At 45.6% G+C, this 16,941-nt stretch overlaps 1 pseudogene; it reads left to right on the top strand.

Annotated features, from left to right (window-relative positions):
* LOC134908897 (cytochrome P450 2K1-like) overlaps positions 1-16,941 on the top strand; it is a 154,019-nt pseudogene that overhangs the window by 95,327 nt on the left and 41,751 nt on the right.

The following is a 16,941-nucleotide window of genomic DNA, read 5'->3' as shown; positions in this document are numbered from 1 at the left end:
TTGTTTTGGTACCCACTGTGGAAAGCAAATTCCTAGCTAAATGGAAGGGTCCATTTGAGATTAGGGAAAAAGTGAATGAGGTTAATTACAAAGTATACCAGCCGGGAAAGAGAAAACCCGAACAAATCTACCATGTTAACTTAATCAAACCCTGGAAAGATAGGTTGTCTCTGTCAGCGGAGCCTTGCCCTTCGGTGTCTTCACCTCGGTTGCTTCCCGCAGTAAAGGTGTCAGAGACATTATCAGCTGATCAGAACAATCAGGTTAAAGAATTTCTCATCCAAAATAGGGAGATATTTTCAGAGCTGCCTGGCCGAACGACCATAATAAAACATGACACTGTCACAGAACCAGGGGTCAGGGTTAATTTAAAGCCATATAGGATTCCTGAAGCTCAGCGAGAAGCTGTTTCTAAAGAAGTTAAAACCATGTTAGAACTTGGAGTCATAGAGGAATCTAACAGTGAGTGGTCCAGTCCCATAGTGCTCATCCCGAAGCCCGACGGTAGCATACGCTTCTGTAATGACTTTCGTAAGTTAAATGAGGTGTCCAAGTTTGACGCATACCCCATGCCCCGTGTGGATGAGCTTATAGAAAGGCTGGGAACAGCCAGGTTTCTCACCACGTTGGACCTGACCAAAGGTTACTGGCAAATACCTTTATCTGATAGCGCAAAAGAAAAAACAGCCTTTTCGGTTTCGGAGGGGCTGTACCAGTATAAGATGTTACCCTTTGGGTTGCATGGGGCTCCAGCAACCTTTCAACGGGTGATGGATAAAATTTTGAGGCCCCATAGAAAATATGCAGCTGCCTATTTGGATGATGTAGTAATTCACAGTACAGACTGGGGGTCCCATTTGGTTAAAGTACAAGCAGTACTGGACTCAATCAGAGAGGCAGGGTTAACTGCTAACCCAAAGAAGTGCTGCTTCGCAATGGAGGAGGTCAAATACTTGGGCTTCACCATAGGCAGAGGTCTGATTAGGCCCCAATTGAATAAAATTGATGCTATTCAAAACTGGCCTCGTCCAGTGAATAAAAAACAGGTAAGGGCTTTTTTGGGAATAACTGGGTACTATAGACGGTTTATTCCCAATTTTGCGGCCACAGCGGTGCCGTTGTCAGACCTTACCAAAGGGAAGCAGTCAATTATGGTGAAATGGAACCCTGATGCAGAAAAAGCATTCCAAGCGTTAAAAGTGGCTTTGTGTTCACAACTGGTATTGATAACACCAGATTTTTCAAAAGAATTTGTGGTACAGACAGATGCCTCAGAGGTAGGGATAGGGGCTGTGTTGCCCCAAACCAGAGATGGGGAGGAACACCCTATCATTTATTTGAGTAGGAAACTCAATGAGCATGAAAAAAGGTATGCCATTGTGGAAAAGGAGGCTTTGGCCATTAAGTGGGCACTAGATACCTTGAGATATTACCTCTTGGGTAGACAATTCAGACTAGTGACAGATCATGCCCCTTTAAAATGGATGGATGTAAATAGAGGCAAGAATGCTCGTGTAACTAGATGATTTCTAGCGTTGCAGGATTTTAAGTTTACTGTCGAACATAGACCGGGTACACAATTGGCCAACGCAGATGCATTGTCCCGCATCTTCTGTTTGGGGGCTACAAGTGTTCCGGCCCCTAGGTCGAAACAGGGGAGGGGGATATGTGACAAGAACACTGGGATAGTGTTTGAGGGCAGGTATGTTTGTCCCAGGTTCTTGTCTTACATGTTTTAGAAAATGAAAACTTCTAGGAAAATGCTTTTGTTTTGTTAGAACCTTTTCAGTTTGCTGGAAAAGCTGGATAAGGGCCCTGAGAGAGAGATAGGGCGAGTTCCAGACATTGGGCCCAGTTCGGATCTTTGGCCTCACAGAGGGCTAATCAGGGCTTTCAGCTGTGCAAGAGTCTTATAGGGCTTCTAGCCTGATTAATGTGTGCAGACTGCCTGGGAAGACTGCAGGATCTCTGTGAGAGAAACACGCTTCCTGATACAAGTGAGCTATACAGTGTTTACTGGAGAACTCTGTGTTTTTGTTTAGTGATAGTTAGGAACATCTTGTGTTTAGTTAGTGCCGGACAGGCAAGGTATTTTCTTTTGGTGTTTGTTTTATTTTCTGTATAATAAAACTGGCTGGGGCCAGTTGTACCAGAAACTGGACTTGTGTGGTTCCTCAGCTGCTGCGTGCTGCCATTTACCCCAGGAAACGGCACCTTGTACCCTTACAGTGTTACAGTAGTAATAAAAATATATTTTCATTTAAGGGAAATAATAACATTTTAAATTACCAGAAATACAAAAAAAAGCCTCTAAAAGAAAAGAAAAATGATAAGTTGAGTACTGTTCATGTATTTATTTTTGGGACTTTTTTTATTTACATAGAACAATAATTACAATTATTTGTTATTGTTTTGCAAGTCTAGTATTGCTTTTGTGTATTAATTGTAAATAATAATATAGAAGTTTTTATGACCAGTATCTTCATTCATGGTATCTAGATAAACGTATTAAGGGGGTGATTCAGACCTAATCGCGTTCAGATTGTCGCCGCCTCCAGGGGGAGTGTAAATTTGTTGTGCAAGTGTGCGCTCGCATGTGTACGCCGAGCTGCGAAAAATCCACTGTGTGCAGTCTGTGCGCAGCCCAGGACTTACTCCTCCAGTGCAATGAGAACAGGTTGATCGGGTCCAGAGCTGATGTCCCACACCCTCCCTGAAAACGCTTGGGAACGCCTGCGTTTTTCCAGACACTCATAGTAAACGCTCAGTTGCCACCCACAAACGGTCTCTTCTTGTCAATCACCTTGCGAATGCCCACGCAATCAGAATTTTCGCACCATCCTGTCGCTGTCCGGTGATGCCCTTTGTTGTTGTCCGACGCGCGTGCGCATTGCGGTGCATACGCATGCGCAGTTATGACCTGATCGCACGCTGTGCGAAAACGCTGGTCTGAATCACCCCCTAAGATTAAACTGCCAGTGGCCGCATGTTGCTGTTTTCCTGAAGAGTATGCAAAGCTGTTTACAAATATATTTTGGAAAAACATGTTAAACCTGGTCATCCAGTTACTGGCTGATCTCTGACTTCCCCAGCTGTGCAGTGTTTTTATACACAAGTGTCTCTCATCCTAGGGTACCTATATAATCCCATTACTCACATCTGTGCTGAAAGACGAGACGCAATTTGAGAAACCTCATGAGTTTTACCCAAATCATTTTCTTGACGCCAAAGGAAATTTTATCAAGAAAGATGCGTTTCTGCCATTCTCTGCAGGTATGTACTATGTGCCCGGCCTTTGTGATGTATTATATTACTGTTACTACAACACTGGCAGCGCAGTATGTTGTGTCTCCTGGTGGCATGGACAGATTAGCGGTACTGAGGCACGAGGCACTATGCTAGCCATTGCACTGTACTGTAATACTACACTTAAGCTTTACAGATCAGTCAGTATTCTACCATTTTTCACTAATCAACCCACTATGTAAATGGAAGAAATGTAAGTTTATCTATACAAAATGTACTGCAGCATTTTAAATGTCAAGTTACAGGTTACTGTAAGCCTCTTTTCACTTTTGGACCAACCCTATAAATTATAACAACGTTTAGACTTGTCTTCTAAAATATTGCACACTGAGCCGCATTCAGAGCTCCAAGCATAGCCAAATTAAGGGGGGGATGCAGGGCATACTGTTCCCTAGGCCCCCCTATGTACTCCCCCCCCCCCCCCCCTGGCTAGAGTACACTGACATCACTAGCTTTCCCACTTAAGCAGCAGCAGAACCAGCAGCCAGAATGCGGGAAGGACAGTATGCAGTGCAGGCAGAGACACAGGAGTATCAGGTTTCATGAGCTACCGAAGGAGCTTTGTGACCAGAGGAGAGATAGGAGGATGGAGAAAGCTGTAAGTGACACAGGGATCCCAGCTTCTCCTCCTCCTCCCCGCCTGGGTGTCTGAGTCCTGTGTAAACTGTTGTGCAACTAAACCATTTGGGTCTAAAGATAGAGACACACACAGAGAGTCCTCCTGAGTCCTGTCCCAGTGTGTAAGTAGTACAGAGGCTGCTGCTATTCTTGAATGTGACACGATAAATTACTTTATTTTTCTATGTGTACTTTAAGGTTAAGTTGTCTTTGTTCCACTACAAGAATAGTTGTCTTTCAATTAGGTGGAGCTATAAACAGTTCCCAGGCATTATTAAACTATTAGTTAAAACTAATATACACCATTGGTTCAAATATAGTATACAGTACATAATCTATACCTCCCACTATGACCCATTCCAGGAGGGACAAAATGCTCTCCACCTGGACTTCCTTCTTAATTTATGATTGCAATCACCTGCGTTGAAATACCTTTTTTTTATCAATTAAATAGTTCAACACAGGAGATTGCAATCATATATATTAAGTGGAGAGTCCAGGTAGAGAGCATTTTGTCCCTCCTGGAATGGGACATGTTGGGAGGCATGCCTAATTTAATATACATCCCCCACCTTCCATCAGGGCCCCCCCTGTCTTAATCGGGCCCTGGCTCCAATGACATTACTGGCAGCACATTTTGCTCAGTAATTTCCTTTAACAAGGGGAATGTCCTCCTGTTCCGTATGGAATCCGCACTAGGATAAAGTTCCAGGATCCAATCTATTCGCAACTGTGTGTGTGTGAACATACAGGTCTGTCCACTCTCATATAATTTCCTCCAGCACATGTAAATAAAAGCGAGAGAGAAAGGACCATGGCATAGTACGTTCTTTAAATATCACACACAAATTACATACAAACAACTTTTAAAACATAAATAGGCAACACTCAGATAAGAATCAGGGTCACAAGCGGTGTGGATACAGTAGGTCAATTACCGGATTTTGTTGGAACTGGTGTTCAAACAGTTCCCTTAGAGCAGTGGTTCTCAAACTCGGTCCTCAGGACCCCACACGGTTCACGTTTTCCATGTCACCCAGCAGCTGCTCTGTGTATCACCAACTGTCACATTTTAAAAATCTACAGGTGACCTGCAAAACATGAACCGTGTGGGGTCCTGAGGACCGAGTTTGAGAACCTGTGCCTTAGAGCATGAGAACTTGAATCATCAGGTGGTCTCCCAGGTCAGCCACCTGGTCTCCAGTTCTTTTCCGGGATTCTCCACTCTACAACCTCAGCGTCCCCTGACCTGCCAACGTGTTTCAATCCCTGCTGGGATCTTTCTCAAGGTTTCTGAGTGTCTTTCTAGTGTCCATGAAGTCCTTAAATATATGTGAAGGGTTAGCTCTTCTGTCTTTGTAAATATTACTTTTTATATGATCAATTTCCTTATAATAAGTACAGTGTAAAAGTGAATATTTCTACCTCCCTAATGAAGGGTTAAAACATGCTATATGAACTGTTATGTGTTTTGTGCTACCCTGTGCCTGGCTACCTTTATCTCCTCATACAATACCAGGCTTGTATGTGTCTGACTTCTCAAGGACAGTTCTATACCAGATGAAACCTGTTACAGACTTTGATAAATGTTTTGAGAAACTTGTAGAAAACCCATATATGCATATCCTTCCACTGCGGCAGTTCCTAGCCAATCATGTTATGTTAGCCCCTTTTGTGTTCTGTCCAATTAGTTATTGACTTTGGATATACACGCCCTAAATCCTTTCTTTTATATACTATTGTTAACCTCATAATAAACAGTGTGAATTTTTACTGCTTGTGTTGTGCATGTACCTTGTGGCTAAAAGTTTACACTCCAGACGTCTAAGAGGCCATCACATCGAGGGTTAAGGTAATAGGGCCATATCCTTTCAGCTGGGGGCTCGTCCGGGATTCAGTGATCGTCCCTGAATGGTAAAGATAGAGAATTTATTGTCTGTCTTTGCTATGCGGGATTGCGGTCATACACTGAAGCTGAATCCGTGTCAGTGTTCCGGGAACACGTGACAAGGTAATATTTAAGTCCGGGACTTAATATTACGAAGTTTTATGTAAAAGCATAAAACAGGTATCAGGGATACCATAGAATCTTTAATGTCTGGGACTTAAAGATACGTCTGAGAAAGGACCCGGGGTCCAAGCGCAATTCTCCAAAGACGTCAGTATCTGGGATACTTAAAATAGACCTGGGGTCTATACGTAACGTAGATTATACCTCGATTTGATCGTCTATACTTGTATGTTTGTAGTGAGATAAGTTCTTATATTTGGTCCAGACGGCTGGTAAGTTTTCGTCTGCCAGATATCTTTACTCAAACACTTTTCTTGCTTCCTGTTTAAAACGCTGTATTTTTCTGACATCTTGTACGAATGGTAAGTATCGTACTCGTCAAAAGATTTCATGTTCTCACTATACAGATAATATTGTGATATTGTCAATGACTAATTAACTGGTTAAGCTGATGCATGCATAGAAAGTTATTGTAAATTGCATTGTTATTGTAAATTGCATTGTTATTGTAAAATTGCATAGAACGTTGGTGTAAATTGCATTTTTTACTATGGGAGGGGGTCAGAGTAAGACAGTCATTTACCCCCCACCTTTACCAGGGGAAACATGTAAGGAGTATGTTGCCCGTAACTCCACCTCAGAGTATTACTTAGTTAACCCATGGGTGGATAATTTAGCGGGATGGACAGAGAAAGCAGGACAGGACCCATTCCTACGGGAAGGCAGTAATTACCTTTTCTATATGGAGATTTAAGAAAAAATGTCAGTTTCCAACAGCACAGAAGCGACGCTGCAGAGAAACTATAAATCTTTGAAATCCCTCTCCCTCCCCCTTGCATTCCAATGTATCCTGCGCTCAGAGACACAAATCTCTTGGCAGCAGTAACCCTTTCACACTAGATGGGATCGCCTCCAACTTCACTGCTGGAGGGTGCGTCCACTAGCTCTATCCCTAACGCACCAATAACCCAGAGTTTAGATAATAGTAAAACACTGTCCCAAGCCCACTATTACCCTCGATGGCTGTATATCTTATTTGCGCCAAGCTTGCAAAGGACTGCTGGACAGATGACGCTGGCTTACCTTTGCTTAACTCAGAAAGCTTACTCATTTCCCCACCCACTCATAACTATCAGAACTCCAGACGCTTTGACAGACAGAACCAAACCCGCAGTCAGGGAAGATTCCAAAGACCCCGCGCACTGACGGGGCCCGGAGGAGGGCATCCCAGCCTTTATTCAACTCTCCCGTCATAGTAAAGATTCACCTCTGCTGCCACTTATTATAAATGGAAGTAAAATTCCCTTTTTAGTGGACAGCGGTGCAACAACCAGTGTTTTGTGTTCTGACTTATGCAGTATCCCCTCTCACCAGAAAAGATAGAAGGTCTCCGCCCCATGATACAGCAATTCTTACAACAGGGTATTCTCAGACATATTGTATCACCATACTGTACTCCTGTGAACCCTGTTGCCAAAGCTGATGGTAGTATAAGATTTGTACAGGATCTCAGAGCGATCAATCAGCTAATTGTCCCAATTGCACCAATTGTTCCAGATGTAAACTCACTCATTTCTGCAATCCCTGCAGATGCTGCGTTCTTCTCTGTAATTGATTTGAAGAATGCCTTTTTTCAGCATACCTGTAGATTCACAGACACAATTACTTTTTGCCTTTTCTTTTGAGGGTAAACAACTTACCTGGTGCAGATTATTGACGCACCTGTTGTCTCCAGGCCACATTGAGGCCCTGGCAACCTCACCATGGTTCAGTCCTGCTACAGTATGCAGATGATCTGCTGCTCTGTAGTCAAACTGAGGAGGCCTGCCGAGAGGATGGTGTTTCATTACTAAACTGGCTTTGTGAATGTGGACACAAGGTGTCCAAAATAAAAATGCAATGGTGTAAAAAGCATGTTGATTACTTAGGTTTTGTGCTCACTCAGGGAGAGAGGAAAGTCAGTCCACAACGCATACAGTCTGTATTGGGCCTGGTCACCCCAACTACCCAGAGGGAACTACTGTCCTTCCTGGGTATGGTAAATTACTGCAGACAGTGGATATCTGATTGCTCTTATTATGATAACATTTTGAGACAAGCCACACTGAAGGACAAACCTAAAACTGTACAATGGTCACAAGAAATGTTAACTGCATATGAAAGTTTAAAATGTATGTTGATGAAAAGTCCGGCACTTGGCCTCCCCAATTATGTACTACCTTTCCATCTATATGCAAGGGACAATTGTAAAACCATGGCGGGGGTGCTCACACAGTTTCATGGAGGGAAGTTGCGCCCCGTGGCATTTTTTTCCCAAAGTCATGCCAGTGTCTGTGCAAGGTATGCCTGCCTGCCTCAGGACTTTGGCAGCCTGTGCAATGGTTGCAGAAATGGCCACTACCCTCACTTTAGGCCACATCACAGTACTCCACACCACACATGATGTCCTGGCAATACTTAAAGGCTTACACACACAGCACATGTCAGCACAACGCCTTAGTGGATATGAAGTACTCCTTTTGAGTAACCCTACCCTTACCATCAAGTACACTGCTAGTTCTTCTGGCCCTGCACCCATTCTCAATGCCCTTTTAGGCTTGAAAGGTCCCGAGGATGAACCACCCGACCTACATGACTGTGCTGCTTCCATTGAAGCTGAAACTTCTCCCAGACTTGACATGTCTCCCGTTCCCATATCAGGCGCAGACATAGTTTTTGTTGACGGCTCCTGTAGTGGGCCCAATGACAATACATACCAGGCTGGCTATGCCATTGTCACCCTCCCTGACACTGTGTTGGAAACCCTACCAATACCTTATCAGTCCGCGCAAGCTGCAGAACTCATTGCACTCACTAGAGCATGTCCCTCCCTTGACAACGTCCATCTGCTCACTCAACTTCAAGCTGCTGCGACTAATACTGATCTCTCCGACTGGACTTACCCAATTCTGCAGAAAAAATCCTAAATCAGGATTAATCTGCAAAGAGGGGAAACCCTGTATACCCCAGTCCAGTGCCCCTTTGCTCGTTGCCCAGTGCCGTGGTGTTGGTCACCGTGGTGAAGCCACAACACTCCTCCTACTAACCAATGATTTTTATGTTACTAATGCCAAATCACTTGTGGACCAGTATGTTAGCAGATGCATCACTTGCCTCAGGAACAACCCTAATAAAGCTAAACACCAGCATCTTGAATACCCCACAAAAAAACTCTAGGATACTCACCCTTTGAAATACTAATGGGTAGACCCTTCCCCACACCCTGGGCTAAGAAACCACTAGTAATACAGGAAGGAGATCTAGAACTCATCAGAGAAGAGTATGTCAGGTCCCTGATAACAAAACTGAATGAAATTGAATATGAGGTTGTTTGTAAAAACCCTTTTGAATCCACAGGAACCTACACACCCCTTTAAAGTCGGAGACAGAGTCGTGGTGAAGGTGCTCCCCAGGAACAAGAGCCCAGGAGACTTCACCTATGGTCCAGAGACAGAGGTCGTAGCAGTTACCCGAACAGCAGTCCTGACAGAGGAAAGTCCTACCTGGATCCATGCATCCCGAGTAAAAAAGGTTCCTAGACCAGACCTAGAGAGGGAAGCAAGTGATTCCAGTGAGGTACGAACCGGGGCAGACAGCCCTGACCTCCCACCTAGCGAAGAAAGAAGAACAGAAGAAGATGAGGAACCTGCCCCCTATCTTTATCCTGGGGACTACCTTGATAGCCCTACTGGCCCTCACTCACCACACAATATGTGAGGTTGATATTACACACACGTAGCCACATATATCCTTGACTATTTTATGTTCCCCAAAATTGCTGATGACAAATATTATATACAACAAAGAAGGAAATCAGGAATGTCTGAGACAGTATATATTTGTGTTACTGACGAATGGTACTATGACATTAGATATTATGGATCTAATTGTAATTCCTGGGAAGCTGTGGGGTGGAATACAGGAGCAGATTGGAAATATGGCCCATCATTTGCAAAAAAAAAAAAAAATAGATATAGCAAATATCCCCAAAACAAACCTTTAAAGCCCCATATTGCCACTTCTAAAGATATGGTGGCTATTACTAACCCTACCTTTGAAGACACCCTAGCTATTGAAACTGGTTTCTCTGACATTAATTTTGGTTGGAATGGATGAAGTATAGTGCTAACAAACACAATAAAAGCAACTGTTATGTCTGTGGCAAATCTAGGCCCCACCTAGGTACAGTGCCCCTTAATATACCCCTAGAACAGGAAAATTGTTTTTTTTCAGCCTTTTTAATGACACCAAAACAAATGACAGTCAGTGCGAAATGTGGAAAAGGGAATATCCCATATTGTCAAAAAATCCCAACCCAGGAAGCACCATAACCATATATCCTGGAAACTATACCTGTTATACATCTAACACCACCACAGGGAGAAATTTAAAAACCTTCCCACCAGGGTATTGTGCAAATAAGCATATTCATACTTGTAACTTTAATTCTTGTAGGCATTATAGTTTATTGTGTAATTCCCTGTGGAAAGAAACTTACCTCCAAAGGCATTGATAAGGCCCTGATGTACTATGATATAACCACCAGTCCTGTCACCTCCTCTGATAGTAAGGGACCCGACGATTATGTCCAATATCTCAAGAACTGGAGGAACAAGAAAGGAGCCTCACTCAAGAATCATGTCATATAATAATCATGATTCTAAGAGGGGATTGAAGGGTTAGCTCTTCTGTCTTTGTAAATATTACTTTTTATATGATCAATTTCCTTATAATAAGTACAGTGTAAAAGTGAATATTTCTACCTCCCTAATGAAGGGTTAAAACATGCTATATGAACTGTTATGTGTTTTGTGCTACCCTGTGCCTGGCTACCTTTATCTCCTCATACAATACCAGGCTTGTATGTGTCTGACTTCTCAAGGACAGTTCTATACCAGATGAAACCTGTTACAGACTTTGATAAATGTTTTGAGAAACTTGTAGAAAACCCATATATGCATATCCTTCCACTGCGGCAGTTCCTAGCCAATCATGTTATGTTAGCCCCTTTTGTGTTCTGTCCAATTAGTTATTGACTTTGGATATACACGCCCTAAATCCTTTCTTTTATATACTTTTGTTAACCTCATAATAAACAGTGTGAATTTTTACTGCTTGTGTTGTGCATGTACCTTGTGGCTAAAAGTTTACACTCCAGACGTCTAAGAGGCCATCACATCGAGGGTTAAGGTAATAGGGCCATATCCTTTCAATATGAACCGTCCAATCCCTGGTCGAATCTGGTTGAAGGTCTTAAACACGAACTCTTTGTAAATAGCGTCTCTCGCTGTGACCTCGGTCCACCCCAGACCCTGGAGCTCTTGCACAGCTTGCGTCCTTTCCTCTGGAGTCAGCGAGTGTGAGTGCGACGTCTGACCCAATTCCCAGTGTGTGTGTACATGTATGTGTGTGTGTATATATATATATATATATATATATATAAAATATACAATTCTCCTAATCTGTACAGCGAATCCAATTCTAATGTCTAATGCTTCTGAATTCTTTTCAATGAGACATACACTGAAACTTCCAAGAAAAAAGCTGAATCACAATGTTTTATACAAACCTTGAGATGTCGGTTTCCTGCTTTGAGTGCTGCGCAGATTGCACTGTGTGCTGGTTCTCTCTTCTTTCTTCTGTGCTTCTGCAGCGAGTAGTTGTGTGTCTGCCTTGAGTGCATGGAGCATATATATAGCTCACATGATTACAACACACCTATAAGGAGGAGTTCCACATGACTCATAGAAACATGTTACTGAACTGAAACAGTGCTGGTGCCAAAAAGTTATTGAAGCAGGTGAGGCCCCCTATAAAGTCAGATATGTATTATCTATCCTGTGATGTAAACAATGTTTGCAGCCCAAACTCCTAACACTATAAAGTTTAGTTTTTTTTAATCTCATCCCTTAATACTTAATTGATTTGCAAAGTATAGAAATATGGCCCACTGTAGTTTTCTCTAGAAAGGTACATCCACTGGAGGTGCAATCCAAATGTATGTATGTATGTATCATACTTGCCTACCCTCCCGGAATGGCCGGGAGGCTCCCGAAAAACGGGTGACCCTCCCGGCCCCCCGGAAGAGCAGGCAAGTCTCCCGATTTACGAGGGTCACCCCCTGCCCGCCGCCCACTTAACGAGTAAAGTGGGCGGTCCGGGCAGGCGATGACGTGATTCTTGTTGAATCGCGTCATCGTAACCATGCCCCCTGCTGTATAATGCCGGTAATCGCGGCATTACACAGCGGGGGCGTGGCTTAAATGACGTGATCCAGAAGCCACGCCCCGTTCCGCCTCCGGTCCGCCCCCCTTGCGCGTCACCTGACTGCCAGCCCCCCCTGCTGAGCCCAGAAGTCGGTAAGTATGGTATGTATGTATGTATGTATGTATGTATGTATGTGTGTGTGTGTATATCTCCTATATATTAGCCCTGTGACTCTGTGGCTGCATTTCTAACGCTGGGTGGAGTCACAGACCCTGCCCTATCTGTGTCAGCACACCACATGACACACCATAGCAGAAGGGACCACCAGGCAGACACACCATTCTCACTGACGGCCCACACTGGCAGGTAAGCAAAGAGACCCACACACCCTCACCACCCCTCCTCTGCAAACACCCACCACCACCTACTACACCCACCTTACCCACCACGGCGCCACACACACCCGCTACCAAGTCCGGCGCTAGCCCCCCCCTACCATCTATTACAGTGCAGCCGAGCAGTCGAAATACATCACGCCCGCACACATCACTCCACACACTGGACTTACGGAGCCCGACCACACCGCACAGCCAGGCTCCCTCACTTCCACCGCCCTTCAGCAGCCCCATCACCCACAGCTCACGGAGGTGCCGTACAGGAGCCGCGCCGTCGAAATACATCACGGCCGCACACATCGCTCCACACACTGCACTTACGGAGCACGACCACACCGCACAGCCAGGCTCCCTCACTTCCACCGCCCTTCAGCAGCCCCGTCACCCACAGCTCACGGAGGTGCCGTACAGGACCGCACAGAGCGCTCACGGAGGTGCCGTACAGGACCGCACAGAGCGCTCACGGAGGGCCCGTACAGGACTGCACAGAGTTCTCACCCTGTCTCACGGAGGCGCCACACACCGCAGCGCAAGCCTCCCTCACTACCAAGCCAGCGGCACCTCCGTCACCCGCAGCGATCTCCCTGCTACCTGCGCCTCCCGCCCCGCTCTGCCTGCGGCCGCCATCTGCCACTCCACCATCACCCAGCACTAATCCACCCCTGCACCCCCACCCCCAACCACCTGTAGCGCACCCCCTCCCCCCACTTTCGGAGTAAGCCTAATATTGTTGGGGGGGGGGGTTTATAACGTCATGCCTGTTATTGTGCTGGAAGGGGGGTAAGTGGAATGCTTTCACCCACCACAATCCACCCTCCCCATCCACCCCCCGCCCCCACCACCATCAGCCACACAACAGTATATCTGCTCTATATAGGAGCCAGCACCCCCCCCCCCCCTCCCCTCCCTCCCTTCCCCACCTTGGAAGTAAGGCTGATATTGGTGGGGGGGGGGTTTATAACTTTATGCCTGTTATTGTGCTGGAAGGGGGGGAAGTGGAATGCTTTCACCCACCACAATCCACCCTCCCCATCCACCCCCCGCCCCCACCACCATCAGCCACACAACAGTATATCTGCTCTATATAGGAGCCAGCACCCCCCCCCCCTCCCCCCCCTCCCCTCCCCTCCCCTCCCTCCCTTCCCCACCTTGGAAGTAAGGCTGATATTGGTGGGGGGGGGGGGTTATAACTTTATGCCTGTTATTGTGCTGGAAGGGGGGGAAGTGGAATGCTTTCACCCACCACAATCCTCCCTCCCCATCCACCCCCCGCCCCCACCACCATCAGCCACACAACAGTATATCTGCTCTATATAGGAGCCAGCAGCCCCCCCTCCCTTCCCCACCTTGGAAGTAGGGCTGATATTGGTGGTGGGGTTATAACTTTATGCCTGTTATTGTGCTGGAAGGGGGGGAAGTGGAATGCTTTCACCCACCACAATCCACCCTCCCCATCCACCCCCCGCCCCCACCACCATCAGCCACACTACAGTATATCTGCTCTATATAGGAGCCAGCACTCCCCCCCCCCCCCCCTTCCCCACCTTGGAAGTAAGCCTGATATTGGTGGGGGGGGGGAGTAACTTGATCGCTGCTATTGTGCTGGAAGGGGGGGGGAGTGAAATGCTTTCTAAAGGGGGGTAGATTACTCATATTGGGGGAGCGGGATGCCTTATATTATGGGGGGGGGGGCTGGCTATCTATTACTGTGTGCCTTTTGCCAGGGTGGGGGTGCACCAGGATACTGCTGCCATCCCTGACACATTGACAACACTGCCAACAGCCCACTGTCCCCCACCCACACAGCTGCAGGGTCACGGTTATGTGCACGTGCACAGGGTCACGACATTGTGCTGATGGAACCTCCCGGTACAGTGTGTAAATCAGTTCCCTCTACCATACACTTTGTGCTGGGGTAGTGGGGAGCCCTGGAACCTTAACTGTGGACCCCGTCATTACATCACTCTGTGTCCGCACCACACCTGCTAACCAACACATGCTGTCGAGTTTACCGGGGCGTAGCCCCTTACGACGGTGTGAAGAGCGCCCGTAGGGCGCGATGAATCACCTAGTAAATATATATATATATATATATATAGGTGTGTGTGTGTGTGTGTGTTAACCTCAATAACCATAATTTCCACTCATTTCCAGTCTATTCTGAACACCTCACACCTCACAATATTATTTTTAGTCCTAAAATTTGCACCGAGGTCGCTGGATGACTAAGCTAAGCGACCTAAGTGGCCGACACAAACACCTGGCCCATCTAGGAGTGGCACTGCAGTTTTCTAGCGAGAGGATGAGTGCTTCCATTCTCATGTGAAGCTGAACCACTAGCCATGAACATAGGCCAGGGCCTCAGCCAATCCTTGCCACTCCGTGTCGTAAATGGCATATTGGCAAGTTTATGCTTCTCATCAGACGCTTTACATTTTGATTTTTGGGTCATTTTACTGAACTTTTGTAGTATACTTGATGACACAGAGGTAGAGCAGTGGACTACTGTACCGTACTGCTATATATTATATACTGGGGGTCAGCAAAATTATGCACTGTCCTCCTACTATATATACTGCGCACAACAACTAAAATGCACCACAGGTATGGATGGATAGTATACTTGACGACACAGAGGTAGGTAGAGCAGTGGCCTACTGTACCGTACTGCTATATATTATATACTGGTGGTCAGCAAAATTATGCACTGTCCTCCTACTATATATACTGCGCACAACAACCAAAATGCACCACAGGTATGGATGGATAGTATACTTGACGACACAGAGGTAGGTAGAGCAGTGGCCTACTGTAACGTACTGCTATATATTATATACTGGTGGTCAGCAAAATTATACACTGTCCTCCTACTATATATACTGCGCACAACAACTAAAATGCACCACAGGTATGGATGGATAGTATACTTGATGACACAGAGGTAGGTAGAGCAGTAGCCTACTGTACCGTACTGCTATATATTATATACTGGTGGTCAGCAAAATTATGCACTGTCCTCCTACTATATATATACAGTACTGCGCACAACAACTAAAATGCACCACAGGTATGGATGGATAGTATACTTGACAACACAGAGGTAGGTAGAGCAGTGGCCTACTGTACCGTACTGCTATATAGTATATACTGGTGGTCAGCAAAATTATGCACTGTCCTACTACTATATATGCTGCGCACAACAACTAAAATGCACCACAGGTATGGATGGATAGTATACTTGACGACACAGAGGTAGGTAGAGCAGTGGCCTACTGTACCGTACTGCTATATATTATATACTGGTGGTCAGCAAAATTATGCACTGTCCTCCTCCTATATATACTGCGCACAACAACTAAAATGCACCACAGGTATGGATGGATAGTATACTTGACGACACAGAGGTAGGTAGAGCAGTGGCCTACTGTACTATATACTGGTGGTCAGCAAAATTATGCACTGTCCTAGATACTGCGCACAACAACTAAAATGCACCACAGGTATGGATGGATAGTATACTTGACGACACAGAGGTAGGTAGAGCAGTGGACTACTGTACCGTACTGATATAATACTGGTGGTCACTGGTCAGCAAAATTCTGCACTGTCTTCCTACTATACAGTATACTACAATGCAGCACAGATATGGAGCGTTTTTCAGGCAGAGAACGTATAATACTGGTGGTCACTGGTCAGCAAAACTCTGCACTGTCCTCCTACTATATAATACTGGTGGTCCCCAGTCCCCACAATAAAGCAGTATCAGCACAGATATATGCAGCACACTGAGCACAGATATGGAGTGTTTTTCAGGCAGACAACGTATAATACTGGTGGTCACTGGTCAGCAAAACTCTGCACTGTCCTCCTACTATATAATACTGGTGGTCCCCAGTCCCCACAATAAAGCACACTGAGCACAGATATTTGCAAGCACACTGAGCACAGATATTTGCAGCACACTGAGCACAGATATTTGCAGCACACTGAGCACAGATATTTGCAGCACACTGAACACAACTGAGAGAACGCTGCACGTCCTCTCCCTATCATCTCCAATGCACGAGTGAAAATGGCGGCGACGCGCGGCTCCTTATATAGAATACGAATCTCGCAAGAATCCGACAGCGGGATGATGACGTCGGGGCGTGCTCGGGTTAACCGAGCAAGGCGGGAGGATCCGAATCTGCCTCGGACCCGTGTAAAATGGGTGAAGTTCGGGGGGGTTCGGATTCCGAGGAACCGAACCCACTCATCACATATATATATATATATATATATATATATATATACATATCATAATATATATTCGGCCAACGGTACTATTGGGGATCTCTTCTGAGTTTTCATTATGCCCCATCTGTT

Source organism: Pseudophryne corroboree, chromosome 4 (genome assembly GCF_028390025.1).
Source record: "Pseudophryne corroboree isolate aPseCor3 chromosome 4, aPseCor3.hap2, whole genome shotgun sequence".
NCBI lineage: Eukaryota > Metazoa > Chordata > Amphibia > Anura > Myobatrachidae > Pseudophryne > Pseudophryne corroboree.
Note: the sequence above shows the minus strand (reverse complement) of the source record. Positions and strands in the feature narration are given on the sequence as shown.